The following is a 22,895-nucleotide window of genomic DNA, read 5'->3' as shown; positions in this document are numbered from 1 at the left end:
GAGAGAGACAGGTTGACAGGGGGGGGAGAGAGAGACAGGTTGACAGGGGGGGGAGAGAGACAGGTTGACGGGGGGGGAGAGAGACAGGTTGACGGGGGGGGAGAGAGACAGGTTGACAGGGGAGGGAGAGAGAGACAGGTTGACAGGGGAGGGAGAGAGAGACAGGTTGACAGGGGAGGGAGAGAGAGACAGGTTGACAGGGGGGGGAGAGAGACAGGTTGACAGGGGGGGGGGGGGGAGAGACAGGTTGACGGGGGGGGAGAGAGACAGGTTGACGGGGGGGGGGAGAGAGACAGGTTGACGGGGGGGGGGAGAGAGACAGGTTGACAGGGGGGAGAGAGACAGGTTGACAGGGGGGAGAAGAGAGAGGCAGGTTGACAGGGGGGAGAAGAGAAAGGCAGGTTGACAGGGGGGGGAAGAGAGAGACAGGTTGACGGGGGGGGGGAAGAGAGAGACAGGTTGACGGGGGGGGGGGGGGAAGAGAGAGACAGAGGTTGACCGGGGGGGGAAGAGAGAGACAGGTTGACGGGGGGGGGGGGGGAAGAGAGAGACAGAGGTTGACGGGGGGGGGGGGAAGAGAGAGACAGAGGTTGACCGGGGGGGGAAGAGAGAGACAGGTTGACGGGGGGGGGGGAAGAGAGAGACAGGTTGACATGGGGGGGAAGAGAGAGACAGGTTGACAGGGGGGGGAGAGAGACAGGTTGACAGGGGGGGGGGAGAGACAGGTTGACGGGGGGGGAGAGAGACAGGTTGACGGGGGGGGGGAGAGAGACAGGTTGACAGGGGGGAGAGAGACAGGTTGACAGGGGGGAGAAGAGAGAGGCAGGTTGACAGGGGGGAGAAGAGAAAGGCAGGTTGACAGGGGGGGGAAGAGAGAGACAGGTTGACGGGGGGGGGGGAAGAGAGAGACAGGTTGACGGGGGGGGGGGGGGGAAGAGAGAGACAGAGGTTGACCGGGGGGGGAAGAGAGAGACAGGTTGACGGGGGGGGGGGGGGGAAGAGAGAGACAGAGGTTGACCGGGGGGGGGGGGAAGAGAGAGACAGAGGTTGACCGGGGGGGGGGGGAAGAGAGAGACAGAGGTTGACCGGGGGGGGAAGAGAGAGACAGGTTGACGGGGGGGGGGGAAGAGAGAGACAGGTTGACATGGGGGGGAAGAGAGAGACAGAGGTTGACCGGGGGGGGGGGGGAGAGAGAGACAGGTTGACGGGGGGAAAGAGAGAGACAGAGGTTGACCGGGGGGGAAAGAGAGAGACAGAGGTTGACCGGGGGGGAAAGAGAGAGACAGGTTGACGGGGGGGGGGGGAAGAGAGAGAGAGAGAGAGAGACAGGTTGACGGGGGGGAAGAGAGAGAGAGAGAGACAGGTTGACGGGGGGGGAAGAGAGAGAGAGAGACAGGTTGACGGGGGGGAAGAGAGAGAGAGAGACAGGTTGACGGGGGGGAAGAGAGAGAGAGAGACAGGTTGACGGGGGGGAAGAGAGAGAGAGAGACAGGTTGACGGGGGGGGAAGAGAGAGAGAGAGACAGGTTGACGGGGGGAAGAGAGAGAGAGAGACAGGTTGACGGGGGAAGAGAGAGACAGGTTGACGGGGGAAGAGAGAGACAGAGGTTGACCGGGAGAGAGACAGAGGTTGACAGGGAGAGAGACAGAGGTTGACAGGGAGAGAGACAGAGGTTGACAGGGAGAGAGACAGAGGTTGACAGGGAGAGAGACAGAGGTTGACAGGGAGAGAGACAGAGGTTGACAGGGAGAGAGACAGAGGTTGACCGGGAGAGAGACAGAGGTTGACCGGGAGAGAGACAGAGGTTGACCGGGAGAGAGACAGAGGTTGACCGGGAGAGAGACAGAGGTTGACCGGGAGAGAGACAGAGGTTGACCGGGAGAGAGACAGAGGTTGGCGGGAGAGAGAGAGAGAGAGAGAGAGAGAGAGAGAGAGAGAGAGAGATTGACAGGGAGAGAGACAGGTTGACGGGGGGAAGAGAGAGACAGGTTGACGGGGGGGAAAGAGAGAGACAGTTTGACGGGGGGAGAGAGAGAGAGACAGTTTGACGGGGGGAGAGAGAGAGAGACAGGTTGACGGGGGGAGAGAGAGAGAGAGGTTGACGGGGGGAGAGAGACAGAGGTTGACAGGGAGAGAGACAGAGGTTGACAGGGAGAGAGACAGAGGTTGACAGGGAGAGAGACAGAGGTTGACAGGGAGAGAGACAGAGGTTGACAGGGAGAGAGACAGAGGTTGACAGGGAGAGAGACAGAGGTTGACAGGGAGAGAGACAGAGGTTGACAGGGAGAGAGACAGAGGTTGACAGGGAGAGAGACAGAGGTTGACAGGGAGAGAGACAGAGGTTGACAGGGAGAGAGACAGAGGTTGACAGGGAGAGAGACAGAGGTTGACAGGGAGAGAGACAGAGGTTGACAGGGAGAGAGACAGAGGTTGACAGGGAGAGAGACAGAGGTTGACAGGGAGAGAGACAGAGGTTGACAGGGAGAGAGACAGAGGTTGACAGGGAGAGAGACAGAGGTTGACAGGGGGAGAGAGAGACAGAGGTTGACAGGGGGGGGAGAGAGACAGAGGTTGACAGGGGGGGAGAGAGACAGAGGTTGACAGGGGGGGGAGAGAGACAGAGGTTGACAGGGGGGGAGAGAGACAGAGGTTGACAGGGGGGGGAGAGAGACAGAGGTTGACAGGGGGGGGAGAGAGACAGAGGTTGACAGGGGGGGGAGAGAGACAGAGGTTGACAGGGGGGGGAGAGAGACAGAGGTTGACAGGGGGGGGAGAGAGACAGAGGTTGACAGGGGGGGAGAGACAGAGGTTGACAGGGGGGGAGAGACAGAGGTTGACAGGGGGGGGAGACAGAGGTTGACAGGGGGGGAGAGAGACAGAGGTTGACAGGGGGGGGAGAGAGACAGAGGTTGACAGGGGGGGAGAGAGACAGAGGTTGACAGGGGGGGGAGAGAGACAGAGGTTGACAGGGGGGGGAGAGAGACAGAGGTTGACAGGGGGGGGAGAGAGACAGAGGTTGACAGGGGGGGGAGAGAGACAGAGGTTGACAGGGGGGGGAGAGAGACAGAGGTTGACAGGGGGGGGGAGAGAGACAGAGGTTGACAGGGGGGGGAGAGAGACAGGTTGACAGGGGGAGGGAGAGAGAGACAGAGGTTGACAGGGGGAGAGAGAGAGAGACAGAGGTTGACAGGGGGAGAGAGAGACAGGTTGACAGGGGGGGGAGAGAGAGACAGGTTGACAGGGGGGGAGAGAGAGAGACAGGTTGACAGGGGGGGAGAGAGAGACAGAGGGGGAGAGAGAGACAGAGGTTGACAGGGGGGGAGAGAGAGACAGAGGTTGACAGGGGGGAGAGAGACAGAGGTTGACGGGGGGAGAGAGAGAGACAGAGGAAGAGAGAGAGAGGTTGACGGGGGGGGAGAGAGAGACAGGTTGACGGGGGAGAGAGACAGAGGTTGACGGGGGGAGAGAGACAGAGGTTGACGGGGGGAGAGAGACAGAGGTTGACGGGGGGAGAGAGACAGAGGTTGACGGGGGGAGAGAGACAGAGGTTGACGGGGGGAGAGAGACAGAGGTTGACGGGGGGAGAGAGACAGAGGTTGACGGGGGGAGAGAGACAGAGGTTGACGGGGGGAGAGAGAGACAGGTTGACGGGGGGGGGGGGAAGAGAGAGACCGAGGTTGACGGGGAAGAGACAGTGGTTGACGGGGGGGGGGGGAAGAGAGAGACCGAGGTTGACGGGGAAGAGACAGAGGTTGACGGGGGGAGAGAGAGAGACAGAGGAAGAGAGAGAGAGGTTGACGGGGGGGGAGAGAGAGACAGAGGTTGACGGGGGGGAGAGACAGAGGTTGACGGGGGGGGGGAGAGAGAGACAGAGGTTGACGGGGGGGGAGAGAGAGACAGAGGTTGACGGGGGGGGAGAGAGAGACAGAGGTTGACGGGGGGGGGAGAGAGACAGAGGTTGACGGGGGGGGAGAGAGAGACAGAGGTTGACGGGGGGGAGAGAGAGACAGAGGTTGACGGGGGGAGAGAGAGACAGAGGTTGACGAGGGGGGGGGGGAGAGACCGAGGTGGACGGGGGCGGGGGGGGAAGAGACCGAGGTTGACGGGGGGGAAGAGACCGAGGTGGAGAGAGAGAGAGACAGAGGTTGACAGGGGGCGAGGGAGGGAGACAGGCAGAGGGAGACAGGCGGAGGGAGAGAGAGAGAGATAGAGATGTGTGTATGCCGGGTCTGGTGGCTCAGTGGACGAAGGAGTCTGCTGCAGGGACCTGTGTTCAACCTCATGGTCACCATTTTTTTTGCTTTAGCCACGCCCCCTGTTAAGTTTCACTAATTACTGCTTAAAATCATACATCTGAATACCAGCTAATCCTACTGAAAAACTGAGGGGCATAATATCCTAACTGATCAAATCAGTGTGAAAGACAGGGCAGGACTAAATAAAAATTGCAAGTAACAATTCAAAGCAGAACACCAGAGATGGAAGATTTACTCACAGACTATAATAAAAAGGAAAGCGGGCAGGAGATGTTCATTATTGCATGTATATGGTTGTATCATTTTCTGCTGCATGAACATGACCAACTCAGAAGGCTACGGTATCCAATAAATTCAACTTGCCCGGAATCCACTAATGATACAAAGGCAACTTCAATTTACTCTGCTGGGCAGTAATGGCAAATAGAGGACCACTTAATTACAATTTTTCACACTACGCTAACTGGCAAACATATGTAAAATGCTTTCATGAGTCTGAGCTTTCACACATCGGACATACTTTATTTTAACTTTAAATTTGTAAGTCACAGTCCAGGCAGAAGCACAATTCTGAGGGCATGTATGTCTAGCTTAAAACTTGCAAAGGGAGGCATGCACATCATTTAAAAGCGGTTCCATTTTATAACATTGAGAAAGGAACTATTGTGACGTATTATATTTGTTTATTTTGTTAGCTATTTTTTTGCAAGCCTACTCAAACTGACAGGTGCTAAATTTAAACACAAAATTAAGGCTTAACAGAGAGGCACCTTTTTGAAAGTCACAATTGACTTTGGCTCATAAGAACTCAGATAATCATCAGACCTAACGAAATGGATGCCGAATAATCCGAGGAAACAAAACATGAAATAGCAGCTCAAATTATAGCCAAGTTTCCGATGACTGACAAACCAAATTTAGACCGCATAAAGCAGACAATGCCTCCAGTTAAAATCCCTCCAAACCAGCCTCAAGTTCCACCATCCCCAGGTACACAAAATAAGGTAATCTTGAATATGTATTGCAATAAAATTGTGCACGATTCTAAATAGATACCAGCCTGTTTAAAAAGCATGCAACAACAAAAAACATGGCTATTACTGCTCCTTTGTGAACCAAATGTATAGGTGTCACAACAGTTTAGAGGGCTTGGGTGAAACCGATACAAGCACTTTTGTTTACTCCTCCAGCACATCACAGCAGTTGTCGATGTCCTTTGTTTCATGGTAGAAAACCATCATGGTGGGTTTGGTAGACACAATAACACAAGAGTAGCCACTCTATGGCGGGTGGGAAGGTGTCCCATGTCTTTATACAACCCTCACCCACTCTAATATGCTTCATCATCGGGTTCATCCTAACTCCTAAAGGTCAGAGTGAGCTCAACCATATTCCAGGGAGTACTTATGAAGACTGGGTGTATGGGGGCGTAACTTTAAAGATAGAATTACTCTTCAGCTCCGGAGGGGATACTCTTGTGTAATTGAGCATATTACTAGGACGTATCTCTTCATCCTCGCTGTCGAGGACCTCAACCCTCCTACGGTTCCGCTCAACCTCCCTTCGCCCCCCACCCCTGGAACCCCTATCCTGGTGTAGGAAGGGTTTGGTAGACAGACTTAAGGAGGATACATAGAGGAGATAGTCTACAAAGAGGTCACAGGAAGTACTCTGGAGAGTTACTTTTGTGATGGTAGATTTAGTCAGTATAAGAAAACAGCATGAATAATTTACTTTGCAAGACACTTGTTTTTTTGTTGTCACTGCCAGCAACTTTGCTATTTGTTTTCTCCTTTGCTCAGCTAGAGTGCTTAACTAATTTGTTGCTACAATGTATTAAATACTTACACCTCTGCTGTTTGCAGGGCTCTTGCTAACTGTATTTGGTCTTGGCCTTTATTGGGAATGACAAGAGATCAACCCTACAAGTTTCTAGTATTCTTCAGCTTCTTGTGCAGTACACGCTGTAAGCAATATCTGTTCGATGCATCTGTTATACTTCATGTGACTCAATATTACAGAGCACAGAAGCCTTCTCCCTAGGTTAAATGATGACAGGAACAGAAGCATCAATGCCATGCCATATCTGAAACAATGCCCTTAATGAACACATTCCAGTCAAGGGTTGATTTCTCTGATCCTGTTCTTTTTTTCAGGGATGGGTTACTGCTCGAACGTCCATATCCAAGAAAAGGGCAGTGCCTCTTGCCTGGTCCATGCGCATTCTAATCCAGTAGATCGCTTCACTCATTTAAATACACTCAACTTGAACAAGCCAGGATTCGTCATCATAATGTTTCATGTCGAACACAAGATCAGGCAGTAATCAAAAACGCTAGAACTATGGGCTTGTCGCATATCAAAACAAAATGTTGATGCTTTTTAAAACATGGTCATTCACAACATCAGGTGATAAAGAAGCATCTGCAAGGTACGTGATGCAGCATTCAAATGAAAATAGAAACTAGACTAAGAATCTTTTTAGTGTGGCTATAGACAAATTAGCATAACTGACAGCAGAAAAAGAAAATGGATTGGCTGACATCAATACCAACTGTAAACTAAAACTAATTCAAGAAAGTGTACTGGCACACTTTTGGGTGTATGTACGAAGAGATTATACAGAGTTACCATAGGAATCACTGAAGGTTTTAATTCCTCGCCATCTATTCATGCCAACAAAGACCCTTCTCGGCTCTCGTCTATGTAAAATATAGAGACTACACTCAAAAGTAGAATCGGAGTGCAGATTTAAACTTTCAACAATAAAACCGCACACTGAAAAGCTGGTCATATAGATGCAACATAACACTCCCGTTAACATTCCAATGTCGGTTTATTTCTCCTTCATTATGTATTTAAAGTATGTTGTCATTTGTTTGATGTGTTCTTGTTTGGGTGTTTGCCCTGTATTGTTTTGAGGATCAAACCAAAGAAATTACTTAAACCAGGGCCCCTTTTACCAAGGAGTAAAACTGAGTTGGGGGTGGCGCATAAGTCAAAATATTTTTTTAACTGCTTATATATGTATACAGCAAAAACGTAAAAATACAGTTAAACATTACAGTATATAAACCTGCTTTAGTAATATTCCAATATGAATTTATCTTCCAGCTTAACATAACAGTTAATAGTCTACAGTTTCGTTACTGTTGGCACATAAGTAACAACAAAAAATATTACACACTTCTAACCTTCAACAGAGCAACAATCATTGATGTTTCGAATTCTCTAGAACCCCCTGCATTACATACACTTCAGCAGCTTGGACCGGTAGACATTCCATTTCCACAAAAGTCCAAAGTGTTCTACATGTCAAATATAAATTTAGCGAAAATTACAGGGCGGCGTATTTGGAACCAGAGTCCAAATAAGTGGGACTGTACGAGGTTCTCAATTGAGTAAGTTAATGCACCAACTTCAGAATGCACTGCTCCAGCATGATGCTGAACCAAGATCTAACCGCATCTAACCGTAAACCTCGCATTCAAGTGTAACATAAAACGAGCTCTTTTAATTCTGGTATTAGGCAAACTGGTTCATTTGTCCACCTAAGTGTTTTCCCTCGAAAAGTTCGTTAAATATCCTGAAAAAACAGAACACGCCCTCTTCTTTTACAATCCCGCAGAGAATATGCCTGTGTGCAGGGTTACAAAAAGATGCAACAACTCAGTTATAAGAATCTCAAAAAGCCCGTCAAACCTACGCAACGCAGAGATCTACTGACTTAAAAAACGACCTAAACCTTACCTAAGGTGGTAAAGGTGCAGTAACCACCAGTCCGCTACTTATAGGGGCAGTCCGTGAATTTAGCCTCATGTCCGTCGTCCGTTGCTGATTTTTTAACGGATGTCATTTGTCCGTAATTTTAGCACTTCCGGGCCGTAGAACTACCAATCCTACGGCTGAACATATTCCTGGAGTCGTTTGGGATTGGGCAGCAGTGCTAATGTATAAAGTGACCAAAGATTGGAGCAACGGCGGTCACCACAGCCAATCCTAGTACGCTATACAGAATTCCGAAGTGCTAATTGGCTATACAGTCCGCACGTGCCTTTGTCTCGTCTATCTAGTAATTTGCAGGCTGGTGTTAGTGGAGTCAGGTGTATTTCGTTTGTTGTGATTTAGTAAGGGACGGTGCGATGGCAGGATGTCTTAACCTGGGGTGCTGCTTGTCGCTTTGGATAGGAAGGTGGGGGCAGTGCGGAGTAGGAAGTCGAGGTGGATGAGACCGCTTGAAATACTTGGACCCTGTCCTTGTCTGTTCATGACTGCTAGCCTGTTGGCCTGTAGCGGATTTTACAGCTAGGCTTTCGGCTGCCGATTTTTTTTTCACTTACCCTTGACAGGATTGGAACCTGCCCAACTTACTCCTCTTACGTAGAATTCCGCTACAGCCCCTGCCCGCACTGGCACCGAGGGTTAGGTGGCCCATTACCACATACAGAATAATGGGCCAATTCAAGTAGGTACAGCATGTGTTGCGCCACCCCCAGCCCCTTCCAGCCTAAGGGCTTGACAGAGAGGTCTCGCCTTCTACAATGCATTTTCGAGCAGCAGAGATTATACGCACCTCGTGGTGGAGGCAATTGAGAGTGTTCTGCTTTTGTTTCGGGGTCCATCTATCATTGGTGCAGGCTAGAGGCGCAACTAGAGTCAACTTTGGGGGGGGGGGGGGCTGAACCTTTAATCAGTAGGCAGAGTGGAGCTGCAGGGGCTCTTAGAGGGGGTGAAACAACTGCAAGGCCTAATTAACATTCAAATGGTCTTTTAAAGACCTGTGAAACGTTCGGGTGCGGCTGTGTGTGTGCCCGGGATCTGTCTCATCCCGGACTGCCACACACGACGGGGGGAAGGGGGGCTAAAGCCCGGTGAGTTCAATGGGTGTTGCGCGCCTGGGTGCAGCCTCTGTTGAGGAACGGGGGCCTGGCAGTGCTTAATTTTAAAATAAATGTCAGGACCGGAGCTTGTACCACCCATTGCTGCTGCCATATGACAGTACCATTTCCTACACGTGTGACAAGTCTCACTTTTCCAGCCCCCCCTTCTCCCTCAGCTATGAGTGGTTTGGGCGGCAGGTATTACTAATACATAATGAATTAATAAACACCTGGGGGAGAAGAGTTGGCCTAACGGCTAGGGCAATAGACTGCTATTGTAGATACAAATTCCAGATAACGAGGTAAACCGGATTAAATTGGATTTATTGTCAAGCTAGGATTAACAGAGCAAGTTCTAGTCATCCTGCCTCAGCAACCGCCTTCCCCAGAATGCAGAGAATCTGGAATCAAAATAATTCTACAATGATGGTTCCAGATTCTCATGCACACTCGTGAATGACAGGAGCAGCAGGGATATAACATATCTTCTTTTCTTATAAAAACAAAAGAATAAAGCAAAGAAAAAGAACAAGCAATGAATGTTGTCACAGAAACACCTAACAATAAGCAAAAAATACATTCTATAAACGAATTTCAAGGAAACAATCAATACATTCTACAATCAAGGAAACAATCAATACATTCTACAATCAAGGAAACAATCAATACATTCTAAAATCAACATATTTCTTTGCCATTTTAAAAGGTGTCATAAATACCTATATTTCAAGAAATAATTAATACATTTTAAAATCATCATATTTCCTTGGTACACGACATTGCTGTGCAGAACTCATTCGCTTACTCCCCAGAACTATTTTACTAAGAATATCTTAGGAGCAACACAAACAGAATCAGTAACACTACCTCCTTTAGAATACAAGGCAATCCTTCTGAAGTTCCAATTTTGCTCATTCTATAAAACAACATGCCACTTGTGAACCTCCTTGACCCTAAAAGGTTCTGAAAACTTATTAACACCATGCTCCTTTCTGCCTAATTTATTTTTGACAAAATCTCCCACATCAACTCTTCCCACCTTACCACTGGAAGAACTGACATCTTCCCGCAACTTACCACTGAAAGTACTGGCATCTAAAGGTATCTTCCCCTCAAATAACTACTGAGGAACCATCTTGGTTTTGGGAACCCTACCACGCATAAGCTCAAAAGGAATGGCATTGGTGACACTATGAACAGTGGTATTATACGACCAAACTAACTCTTCCACAGCACTACGAACATCACGTTGACCTTGCACAGACATTTGAATTGTACCCTTCACCATCCTATTCATACGCTCCACAATACCGTTAAGTTGTGGATTATACAAGGAAGTACACATATGTTTGATCCCATGATTATATAAAAACATATGCATAGATGACAAAGTCAATTGAGTAACATTATCTATTAGTAAAATGCAAGGAAAACTCTCCTTCAAAAAAATAGATCTGAGTTGCCTAATAACACTTTCGGTGGTAATATTCTTCATGAACTCAACACATCCAACGAGAACACACATCCACCAGAACCATAGCAAAACGAAAATCTCCAGACAAATAATCCATTGGACCAATAAAATCCAAACAGACTTTTTCCCAAGGTAAGTCCTTACCACACGCAATGGAACCCTGAGCATGTGAATCAATCTTCAACCTCTTTTCACTCTCTTTGCATAGAGAACAGTTCTCAAACCACCTTCTAATATCGTCATCCATTATAGGCCACCAAAAATTAACCTTAAGCCGTTTACTGGTCATACTCTGGCCAAGATGACCCTCATGCGCTAGAAGAAAAATCTTCTAAGAGAATTCGGAGGTATGAATCTTTCACCTCTCATTACCAAATCATCAGAACTACCCAAACTAAGCTCTTCTTGCAATTTAACAAAATTACGTAGGGAAGGCTTCACATCACCCTCCCGTTTCCAACCAAGAAGTATAGCACTAACTAAGTCACCAAAATCAAGGTCCTCAACCACTGCTCAATGCCACTCGTCCTTAGAAATCGAATTGAAACCACCTGAACAAGCATCATCAAAGCCAGCAACTAAACACACATTTTCATCATTAAAATCATCAAATTTGAGAGGAGGAGCTTAGCGCGCACCCAAGATGGTCGCGTGAGCTCAGAGCTCCTGGACCTTCGCCACCTCCATCGACTATCCTGCATCTAATCCTGATTTGGACGACGGGCTTCTGTGGTCGTGAACCTGCTGATCATTTATCCGTTGGCGGATTTCGCTTTGGTCTCCGGGAACCTGAGATATGACATTTTGAATATTTGCGGCCTGCTCCATGGCACTGCCCCGGGCTTGCCTACTCTGCCAGCCAGGTAGTAATTGAATAACAACGGCCTGCGTTAACCTCCCTTGCCCGGTCTTCTACTTTCGGTTTCGATTTTGATGATCCTACGTCATTGACCTTGCCTTGGTCGCCCGGGTTGCTTGCTTCACTCATTTATTCGCAACATCGCTTGGAGATCTGGACTTTCTTGCTCTTTGCCTAGTGACTGGTCCTCACTTTATTCCTTGAACTTCTGCGGGCACATCGAGTGTAGCCATTTTCACTAGGTCTCAGACTACCCTCCGGGGCACACGACCTAAGATGGCCACCAAGCCTGAAGCGGAGAGGCGCAAGACCAGACCGGCCGCTCGAGGAGGTTCTGTCCAATCCAACGTCATGGACCGATATACCCTCACTAAGAGCTCTCCGAGCGGAATAGCTAAACCCCCGGCCGGCATTGAGGACGAATCCCTGCTGGGTGATGACCCGTCGTTGAAAGACGTCATGTGCGCCATTGCTGGGATGAAGGCCGCGATGGGACAACAGTATGAGGCCCTAACCCACAAGCTGGACACTGTTGCCATGGATGTCAATCTAATCAGGGCGGATCTTGCAAAAACCAACGAAAAGGTCAAGTCTCTCGACCTGAAGACTACTAGTCTCATCGCCGACGTCTCTGACCTACAGACGGAGGTCGGTAATCTGAGATCCGCCCGTGACTATCTCTCCCGTCGCTTGGACGATTTTGAGGGCCGAGCACGACGGAACAACGTCCGACTGGTCGGTGTCCCGGAGAAGACGGAATCGTCAGCTGTGGACCTACTGGTGGAGGACCTTGTCCTAAATCATTTAGCGCCCAAGGGCCTGAGCAAGTTCTTTGCAGTAGAACGGGCCCACCGTGTCCCGGGTGGCCCGCCCAAGCTGGGTGCCTCTCCGCGCCCCATCATTCCGCGGATTTTCAACTTTCGTGACAGGGATGTGATACTGCAGGCTTCCCGCACATCAGGCCCCACGGAATATGAGAACGCTGCGGTCAGCTTTTATCCGGACTTCACCCAACAAGTCCAGAAGCAGCGGCTAGGATTTCAAGGAGTGAAGAAGAGACTGAGAGACAGGGACATGAAATATGCCATGCTTTTCCCGGCTCGATTGCGTATCGTCCACAATGATAGAACATTTTTCTTTGACCATCCTGAAGCGTCTAATGACTGGTTGGACTCGCTACCTACGGGACGAGGGCGGTTTGAACAATCGGAACCTTCCGGTGGAGCGGAGGGCGGCCCGACGGAGCAGGAATAGGGAGCGACATCGGCTCCCGGACCAACGTTTTGACTTTCGGCAATGGTTCGATGCTATACTGATAATGATTGCAACTCCATTGTCTTACTGGGGTGTGGGTGAGGGGCGGGTGAGACTTCCTCCTCTGGGGTTCTTTTCGTAGATTAGTTGTATGTTAGGGCGACAGGCACGCTGCGAGTTGGGGTGGCTTTTGAGTCTAACGCAGGGGTGCGGGGTGGGGGGTATGATGTTGTTTTGGGGTGTTGGGAAGTTCAGGGATGTGTTTCTTTGTTTTTTTCAAGGCATAATGCTGATGATCTTCTGTGTTGTGGTGTCGCGGCTGGCGTGGGGGGAGACTTGGGGTGGACTCTGGGATGGGGGTAGGGGACTACGGATACTGTGTTGGAACGTCAATGGTTTGGGAGACAGAATTAAACGGGGAGTGGTCTTGCAGTTACTGAGACGCTTGTCCCCTGATGTGGTTTTGCTTCAGGAGACGCACTTGCTGGGTAATGCGTGCCACGCCATGAATAGGCGTGGCTATCGTCTCATTGCACACTCAGGTTTCACTTCTGGCTCCAGAGGGGTGGGCATTCTAATCCGGACCTCCCGCCCCCTAGCTGTTGACGACATTATACTTGATGATAGAGGGCGGTACGCCGCCATTGTGGGGCGTTGGGAGGGTAGGGTGGTTACACTATTTTCTGTTTACATACCCCCAGGTCTTCAAACTACGACCTATGCGGATTTGGGAAGAGTGATTCTGGGAGTCCCCGAGGGTTTGCTTGTGGTCGGGGGAGACTTTAATTCAGTAGTATCTGGGATGTGTGATCGTTACCCTCCCCGAGTTCTCGCTAAGTTCCAATCCTGGCTTAGGGACTTCATGGAGGCGCTGGGGCTGACCGATTGTTGGCGATTACATCATCCTGGGCAACAACAGTATACCTTCCACTCTGGGGCCCACGGCAGCCTTTCGAGATTGGATTATGTTTTGATGCCCTCCTCCCAGACTTCCCGTATAGGGGAGGTGAAACATCTTGCCAGGGGTATTTCGGATCATTCCCCACTGTGGTTGGTTGTGAACGCACATGGGGGATCGGAGGGTCGAGTGGCCCCGATCAACCCATGGTACCTCCGTGATCCCAAGATTAGAGCGGAACTACTTAAGACAATTGATCACTACTTTGCCGAAAATGTGGGGTCAGTATCCTCTTCTATCTCCTTGTGGGAGGCGTACAAAACTGTAATTCGGGGGCAGGCCCTCTCGTCGATTGGCACTGTTAAGAGATGTAGACGAGAGGAGGTTGTTCGTCTTGAGACTGAAATTACCGTTCTTGAGGGAGAGTTGGATGCTGGAGTCTCCCCTGAGAGGCTTCATCTGTTGGACCTAAAACAACATGAGTACAGAGCTCTGGTGACTGATGCAGCGAAGGAGATGAGTCGTGAACAGCAGGGACGTCTGTATGATGTGGGAGATAAGGCTGGGAAGTTGCTTGCTTGGTTGGATAGGAGAGAATGCGCGAGTCGAGTGGTTCCTGTTATAGTTGACGCGAATGGTGAAAGTATCACGGACCCTGCTGGGATTGTTGAGAGGTTCGCCGATTATTTCCGGGTGGTGTACTCCCCTGTGTCCGATAGACCGGAGCAGGACTCCCACATGCTTTTACGCGATATCTCGCTACCATGTTTGTCTGAATCTGAGCGGGACCTGCTGGAGGCTCCGCCTACGGCGGATGAAGTTGCGACCGCTATCCGTTCGATTCGCTCCGGGAAGGCCTCGGGCCCTAATGGACTCCCTATAGAACTCTACAAGCTTCGTCCGGATGTACTGGCACCGTATATGCGATCTATGTTTCTGGAATCATTGGCGGAAGGGTTTCTTCCTCCTGACCAGAGATTGGCTTCCATAGTGGTTATACATAAAGAGGGTAAGCCACGTGACCGCTGTGAATCGTACAGGCCTATTTCCCTAATAAATGCTGAACCCAAGATCCTGGCCAAAGTTCTTGCTAATCGTCTGGTGGCTGTTATAGGCGATCTGGTTCATCCGGACCAGTCCGGATTTATACCACATCGCAATACGGCACTTAATCTTCGGCGCTTGCATGGAGTCCTCGCGCGAGCCGGGACATTGAGAGAGTCGGCCATCTTGGCGTCTTTGGACGCCACCATGGCGTTTGACACGATTGAATGGCCCTATCTTTGGGCGGTCCTCTCCAAATTCGGGTTTGGGCCCACCTTTATCCGTTGGGTTCGATTGCTTTATGCTGATCCCTTAGCCCAGGTAGTGGTGAATGGACGTGTCTCGGCCTCCTTTGTTCTCGGTAGAGGTACGCGCCAGGGCTGTCCTCTGTCCCCACTCTTGTTTGCCCTTGCTTTAGAGCCACTGGCGGCTTGGCTGCGATGGGAACCATCCATGAAGGGTATTCGATGGTCTCCGGACTTTGAAGACCGTGTATCTTTGTATGCAGATGACATCCTTTTGTACCTCACATCGCCCCGACAGTCGTTAATTGTCCTTTTTGACGTTTTGACTTCTTTCCGTAAAAATTCCGGCTTAGTTATAAATTGGTCTAAATCTTGCGTTTATGTTCTCTCCGGTGATACTCCCCTCCTGCCCCGTGATTGTCCTATTCCGGTGGTATTAGATGGTTTCAAATATCTGGGAATCTTTGTCACCCTGGACCCCACACTTCGGTATGAGCGCAATCTCCTGCCCCCTCTCAGACGCCTTCGGGCGGCTGTCGGGACTTGGAGCAAGCTCCCCCTTTCTCCCTTGGGACGAGCTGCGTTGTTTAAGATGATGTCGCTCCCCCGATTCCTTTATGCGCTTCAAAACACGCTTGATGTAGTGCCAGCGGAATATTTTCGTGAGATTGAGAGTCTACAGCGGCAATTGTTATGGGGGGGCCGTCCTCGCATCGCCCTCTCGAAGCTTACACTCCCTTGGTACGATGGCGGCATCGCTCTCCCGGACATTCGTCGCTATTACTGTGCCTCTCAATTGGGGGCCATCAACCATGGCACCTACACTCCCCCACTAAACCCAGCTTTTGCGATGGACAGATGGTTGCTACTCGGTGGGGACTACAATAGCGCTCTATATGCAAAATCAGCTGGTGACACTCTTACGGGCCCCACCAAAACAGCAGTGCAGGTGTGGCGTAGAGCTACGGCAGCCACGGGATGGGCCGATAGGCCGACCCGGGCTACCCCACTATATGCTTCGGATAAACTGGGCTCCCTTTGGCAATCGAAGGGATTTGATCGGTGGGACATGATCGGGATCAGTAGGGTAGATGACGTATGGATCAAGGGCAGGGTCAAGACGTTTGAGGAATTGAAAGTTGAGTATGGGCTGAATGATAAGGAATTCTTCAGATATGCGCAAGTCCGGCATGCAGTCTTGTCTGTTTTTCCACTAGGCTCGGACGTGCCGGAGGCATCCCCGCTCGAGGATCGGATTCTGGATGGTCACGTTCCTGATAGCACGATCTCGCTAATTTATAAAAAATTGATCAATACCAGGACTGATCTACTAGATAGTCTTCGAGGGTTGTGGACCGGAGATGGTCTGGAACTCGATGATGAGGACTGGCAGTCCGCTATTTCTTCCCCGAAGGAAGTAGCTATCCCGGCACGTCTTCGGTTCGTCCAACTGAAAATTCTGCATAGGGTGTATGTGACCGGCCCACGTCTGGTTCGTATGGGATTTTCGATGGATGGCTTGTGCAGGCGTGGATGCGGTATGGTGGCTACGTTCCTTCATATTATCTGGGAATGCCCTGCTGTGATACGTTATTGGAACCGCGTGCATGAAGTAATGAGTGAGGTCACGGGAGTGCGCTTAATGCCTGAAGCGAGACGATGCTTGTTGAATGTCTGGGAGCCGAATGACTACAATCGAGCGCAGCTCCGCTGGGCGACCTTGGGAAACAAGGTGGCCAAGCGTGATATTGCCCAATTGTGGGGCGCTCAGAAGCCTCCGACACTTCTGGGATGGACACAAAACATGGATTGGTGCATGTTTCGAGAAAAAACTGTGTATGTTTCCCGTGGCAAACCAGGCACGTGGGGGAAAGGGTGGACCCAATGGAACGCATACCGTGGAGATATATGTACTCCCCCAATGTCGGAATTTGATGCTGATTTGTCTTCCTCCCAACCTGACGTTTCCTCCGCAGGAACATAGCTGTTTTGTATGTATTTTGGTCTCCTTTCCCCCCCCCCTCCCACCCCCAATTATTGATTGCACTACTGCTAGATTCCTCTATGTAACCCCCCACGGACCACGTGATGACACGTTTTAATGCACTGCCTTGTTTTGTATTGTTCTTTTGTTTTCTTGTTTTAAACTCAATAAAAAGTTTTCAAAAAAAAAAATCATCAAATTTTTCTGACTGAATGGGTAACAGAGATAAGCAATCCGCTTGTATATTTTTCCACCCAGAAATATGTACCAAACTATATGTATACTCTTGCAGTTTGGCAGCAAATCTCATTAAGCGAGGAGAACCATTATTAGCTCCTCCTGGTGACAAAATTTGAATGAGTGGCTTGTGATCGGTTCTTAAGGAGAATTGCGTGCCCCACACATAAGTGCGAAAATGCGAAACTGCCCAAACGGCAGCTAACGCTTCACGCTCAATTACTGCATAATTGCGCTCTGAAGCACTAAGAGTGCGTGAAGCGAAAGCAACCGTTTTCTCCAAACCATTTTTCTTTTGTGATAAAATGGCACCAATACCATGGGCACTGGCATCAACAGTTACAAAAGTGTCTTTACCTGGTTCAAAAGTAGTAAGAATACCTGCATTGACAATCTCAAGTTTAATTTTCTCAAAGGCCTCAGATTGCTGAGAACCCCAAACAAATTGTATCCCTTTTCTAAGTAACAATCGCAAAGCTTCAGTCTTGTGAGCAAAATTTGAAACAAACTTAGAGTAATACTCTACTAATCCTAAAAAGGATTTTAGCTGGTCCTTATTTGAGGGAATAGGAGCACACCTAATGGCTTTCAATAAGTCTTCTTTTGGCTTCACACCAGAATGAGAAATGGTGTAACCCAAATAATCAATTTCAGTTAATAAAAACTGACACTTATCCTTCCTTATGGTAAGACCTGCATTGGAAAAGATATGCAAAACTTTAGCCAAGTTAGCATTATGTTCAGACTCATCTATACCAGTAATTAATACATCATCTTGAAAAAAATGAACATGCTTTAGATCTTTCAACAATGAATGCATCATGTGTTGGAATACGCTGGCCGCTGAGGCCAACCCAAACGGCAATCTTTTAAATTGAAACACTCCCTCAATAGTTACAAACGCAGTAAATTCCTTAGAGTCAGGATGTAAAACAACCTGATGGTAGGCCGATCTAAGATCAAGTTTACTATAAAATTTTGCCTTGTCCATCAAAAGTACAATTTCCGAGATATTGGGAAGGGGAACTTATCTACAATAATATTTTGGTTGAGAGACCTATGGTCCACACAAAAACGAAGTTTACCATCTTTCTTTTGAGTGAGGACCACAGGAGAAAGTCATTTAGAGGCTTCGACAGGCTCTATTATATCTTGTTTCTGCATATCATCAAGCATTTCTTTAACTTCACTCCGTATAGCAATGGGAATTCTTCTAAGAGTATGTTTCACAGGAGAACAATTCTTCTTAAGTTTAATCTCATGTACATAACCCTCCAATTTACCCAAACTTGAGCGAAAAACATCATTGTACTTAGCAAGAATAGCATCAACATTTGGAAAATCATCAATACCAAGAACTTTATCTACAGATCTAGGATCTAGAATGATGTGCAAGTCATGTTGCTGCGTCCAACCCAGAATAGCAGGACCATCATCGGAAACATCCACTTTCCCAGAAGAAAATCTGCCCTTGAATTAGAAAGAGGTATCCATAACTCCCTTTATATTGATAACTTCACCTCCATAACCCTTTGGGGTGATTTCACTTTTGGATAATAGCAAACGGGGCCAACATTCTTTGAATAACCGGAAAGGGATAATAGTAAACATATATCCGGGATCAACTAAGAGTGTTACAGAAACCCCATTCAAAACAAAGACAGCTTTTGGTCTTTGAAGACCAACACAAGAACAATCCTCTATGCAAGAACAATCCTCTATGCATAAAGCCATATCATGGGGAACAATATCATCTTCAACATACGCAACCCTATTAACAGAAGGATTTGTACAAGCTTTAATGATGTGTCCCCTTTTCCCACATTTCCTGCAAGTCTTATCTCGAGCAAAACAGCCTACGAAATCCGCTGCATGAGACATGCTCCCACAGCGAAAGCAACCAACAAATTTATTTTTCCCTTCAGGAACAAAAATTTGGACTTAACATCAGCAGAAACAAAGTCTTTATCCAATTTGTTGACAATATTAGTTGAATCCTCCTTTTTCAACTCCAGAGTACGCATTTCTTCCATACACTTATCCGATTCTTCCACCACCTTGGCAATAGCAATGGCTTCCATTAAAGTTGGATTCTTGGCTGCCCAAAGTTTTTGTTGCATCCTCTTGTTTTTGCACTGAACAATCAACTTATCTCTGATAAGTTGATCTGTCATAGCACCAAAGTCACATTTCAACGAAAGCTCCCTTAAGCGAGTTACCATTTGGTCAACAGTTTCTTTCTCTTTTTGTGGAACAGTGTAAAATTTGTGTCTTTGCATCACAATATTGACTTGTTTCCCAAAATACTTTTAAAGCTCAGTTTAGCTTCATTATACGGATTATCCACAGGTTGACCATCCGCACCAACCAGTTCTGGTAAAAACGTAAAAGCATGTTGGCCTCCTTTACCAAGGGAATTTAACAAAATTGCTTTCTTTCTTGACACAGGAAATCTAAGCCCATCAATAGCTTCTAAATAATTTTCAAAAATACTTAGCCACTCCTCCCATTCAATGGCAGGGGTATCACAATCAATTAAAAGCGGAGTTGGTGGTGCAATAGTAGAATTAGCTGTAGTAGCCTTGGAACAATAAGTATATGTAAACGTTTTATATGCACCAAAAATAATATCAATGTACTGTACGCGGAATTAGGCTGAGGCAGGAGATAATGTAGTAAAATATCACAAATGGAAAGTGAAAAGAGAAAAAAATAAATATATATATATATATTTGGCTTGGTAATTAAAAACAGCCAGAAATGCTAATTGAAACGATTCCTGTGTGTCATCTTTTGCAGCCTCTGAAGACGGGGTTCCGACCCTGAAACGCGTCAGGCAACCTATTAACTGTGAAGCAGAAAGCCATGCATCTTAATAAAGGCTGGATGGCAAGAGAACTGTTGAGTGCTTTGGTGAATGCTAAGGGCATTTGCGTTTTGATATATATATATATATATAGTTCACAATCCAAGAAACGAGTGCTTTACAAACACGTGGTTGGCAAATTGGTTGGCAACAGTCAAATGATGCAAGAAAATGGCCGCCGAACGTCAAAAACTTGAAAAATGTAGAAATCACGTTGGTTCCGTGTAAATGCGTTACGTGGTTGGCAAGAAATGATTGGCAAAACGGTGTTCAAGTTACAAAATGGCCGTCAAGCGTCGTGAACGTGATGACGCAATAATGTTAGGAGCTTGACCAACGCGACTTACTGCCTGCGCGCGCACATCAAAGTGCGTCTCGCGACTAATAGACAGCGCGTGAAGAACAACAATTGCCAAACACCAAACTACAACGCGGAGCAACAGTACCACCAGAATAGTTGCCACCAGCGAGTGAAAGCTTGAGAAGAAACTAAGCTCTCCAGAGTAGCTGCCAACAGCGAGTGAAGACACGAAGCTCTGGAACCAAGGAGGATCGAAGAGAAATCGGGAACAGGACGTAGACGATGGACGAGGTAGGAGAACAGGATCGTCGCCAAAATATTGTAGATACAAATTCCAGATAACGAGGTAAACAGGATTAAATTGGATTTATTGTCAAGCTAGGATTAACCGAGCAAGTTCTAGTCATCCTGCCTCAGCAACCGCCTTCCCCAGAATGCAGAGAATCTGGAACCAAACTAATTCTACAATGATGGTTCCAGATTCTCATGCACGCTCATGAATGACAGGAGCAGCAGGGATATAAAAACCGCCAATCTAGGGAACCGGGTTCGAGCCTTGGCAATGACGCTGAACATCTTGTGATTCTGGGCAAATCACTTAATCTCCTCTGCCTAACAAAAACAAGCATTTACAATGCGATAGGTCTCGCATTTACGCAAGTTTGAGCTATTGGCATTGCAAATAACAATGCCTTTTATTTTTGTTTTCTTTTTCAAAACATAAATAAAAGGCATTGTAATTTACAATTCCAATAGCTTAAACTCGCGTAACTGCGAGACCTATTGCATTGTAAATGCTTGTTTCTGTAGCCCTGCCTAAAGAGAGCTACAGAAAATGCATGGGGATTTCACATTTTGGGACCCTCCCCCCCTTTTTCTCAGCCGACACTTGACGAATCAATTTCGAGGAAGGAGCTGAGATGGATGAACATTTTTTGAGAAGTCTTGTGGAGGATTCTCAAGCGGGGACAAAGTTATTAGCAAACCAAAAAAAAGCTCTTTCTATCGAAAAGCAGTTATACAGTAATATGTGTAAACACCTTAGGACTCGTTTATTTTATTTTCTTCCTCCTTTGAAGCTATTCTTAGCTTGTGGCCTAAAACTAGGAAACAAATCCTGCCAATGCAACAGGTTTTGACTTCTCTGAAGTGAAAAAACCTTTTGCCAATTTTTATTAAAGCCCCACATTGATAAAGCATGGTCATGAGCAGTCTAAGTTCCCATTCTACAAAGAGCAACAACCATGGGTTTCTTCTGGCAGGACCGATCAAACATGCTGTCATTGTACAACACATGCTGTCACCGTACAACACGTGCTGTAGCTGCCCTGCCTACCCTCAATCTACCGAAGTGCTCACAGAAGGCACAACCTGCTAATATCATTATAAAGAACTTAAGACATAAACGCCACACTTTGGAGCAACGTTTACTGAACATTTGTTCTCTCCCACCAACAACAAATTCTCTCTGAATTTACCTCAGTAAACATAAATGGATTACAGCACGGCTGCAACCCCTTGGGGGCTAATCTAGTAATGTTGTAAAACCTGCGTTGTAACATACCGCGATCAACATGATTGTGTAGTAACATCATACATTCTAAAATTATGGCACTAGCACCTGAAATGGCAATACCATCTGGGAAAGTATGTGTTAGATGCCTTAGGTCATTACTTTTGAGGCACGGCTACCACTTTTTTGAATGTGGCCAGTTTAACAGATGTATTGAGTCGCTATTAAGGAGATTTACAAGTATCAAACCGCATGCTTGCTGATAATCATCCCAGACAGAAGAACTACAAACAGAAATCGATGGCTCTGCCCCTAAAAGTCACAGAGGATGATTCCAAACTCTTTTTGTCAAGAGCAGCATCAACACAGCCAACAACAGCAACAATGTCAGGCATGTTGTTCCTGTATAAGTCGCGGCTCACAACACCAGCACCAATCGGAGTCCTAAAACAAATCTCACCAATGATTTCCCGTCACCCGATGCCCCCATACGTCAGTATGGAGGAGTACAGGCACTATTGCCACTTATCTTGAAGAATAAGGAAGCATAGCCAGATATAAGAGTGTTGAATACTATGCAAAACGTTTAAAGCACTATGCTCCAAAGCTCCCCCTCCTTTAATACCACCGAGAAGACACCAATGTCACAACCTTACCTGATAAGAATGAGACCCATACTCGAACAGTGCTACAGTGTGAGTAATGCGATCTTAAAAAGGAAAATATGTTCAAGATATTTCGTGGGAAGGAGAAAGGGTCCAAAGAAGGACAACAGACTGGTAGTAGACCTAAGGCATGCCAATAAGTGGATCAGAAATGTTGCATGTTATTACTTCAACAGAAAGGAGACTGGATGCAAGCACTAGATTTATAAGATATTTACTTCCGCATACAAATAACCAAAATTCACATGAAGTTCCTCATATTTTTTGAGGACCAAACCTATTACATGTACAGAGTCCTACCTTTCAAATTGAAAACAACAATTACAATATTATCTGAGGGCAAGCAGGTGATTCCAGCATAATTCAGAAAGAAGAACATTTCCATATATACTTATCCAGGCAATTGGCTGATTTCATTT

General features: G+C 47.5%; 1 protein-coding gene across 2 annotated transcripts in view; it reads right to left on the bottom strand.

Annotated features, from left to right (window-relative positions):
• The window catches only part of ZZZ3 (zinc finger ZZ-type containing 3), a 557,158-nt gene extending 549,032 nt beyond the window's left edge, over positions 1-8,126 (bottom strand). For both annotated transcript variants that reach the window (XM_078645214.1, XM_078645225.1), the window contains exon 1: positions 8,007-8,126. The gene's annotated coding sequence lies outside the window, so the exon portion shown is untranslated. The remainder of the gene's footprint in view (positions 1-8,006) is intronic.
• Positions 8,127-22,895: the final 14,769 nt, after the last annotated feature.

Source organism: Lissotriton helveticus, chromosome 1_1 (assembly GCF_964261635.1).
Source record: "Lissotriton helveticus chromosome 1_1, aLisHel1.1, whole genome shotgun sequence".
Lineage (NCBI taxonomy): Eukaryota > Metazoa > Chordata > Amphibia > Caudata > Salamandridae > Lissotriton > Lissotriton helveticus.
The sequence above is the reverse complement of the archived record's forward strand: the minus strand, read 5'-3'. Positions and strand labels throughout refer to the sequence as shown.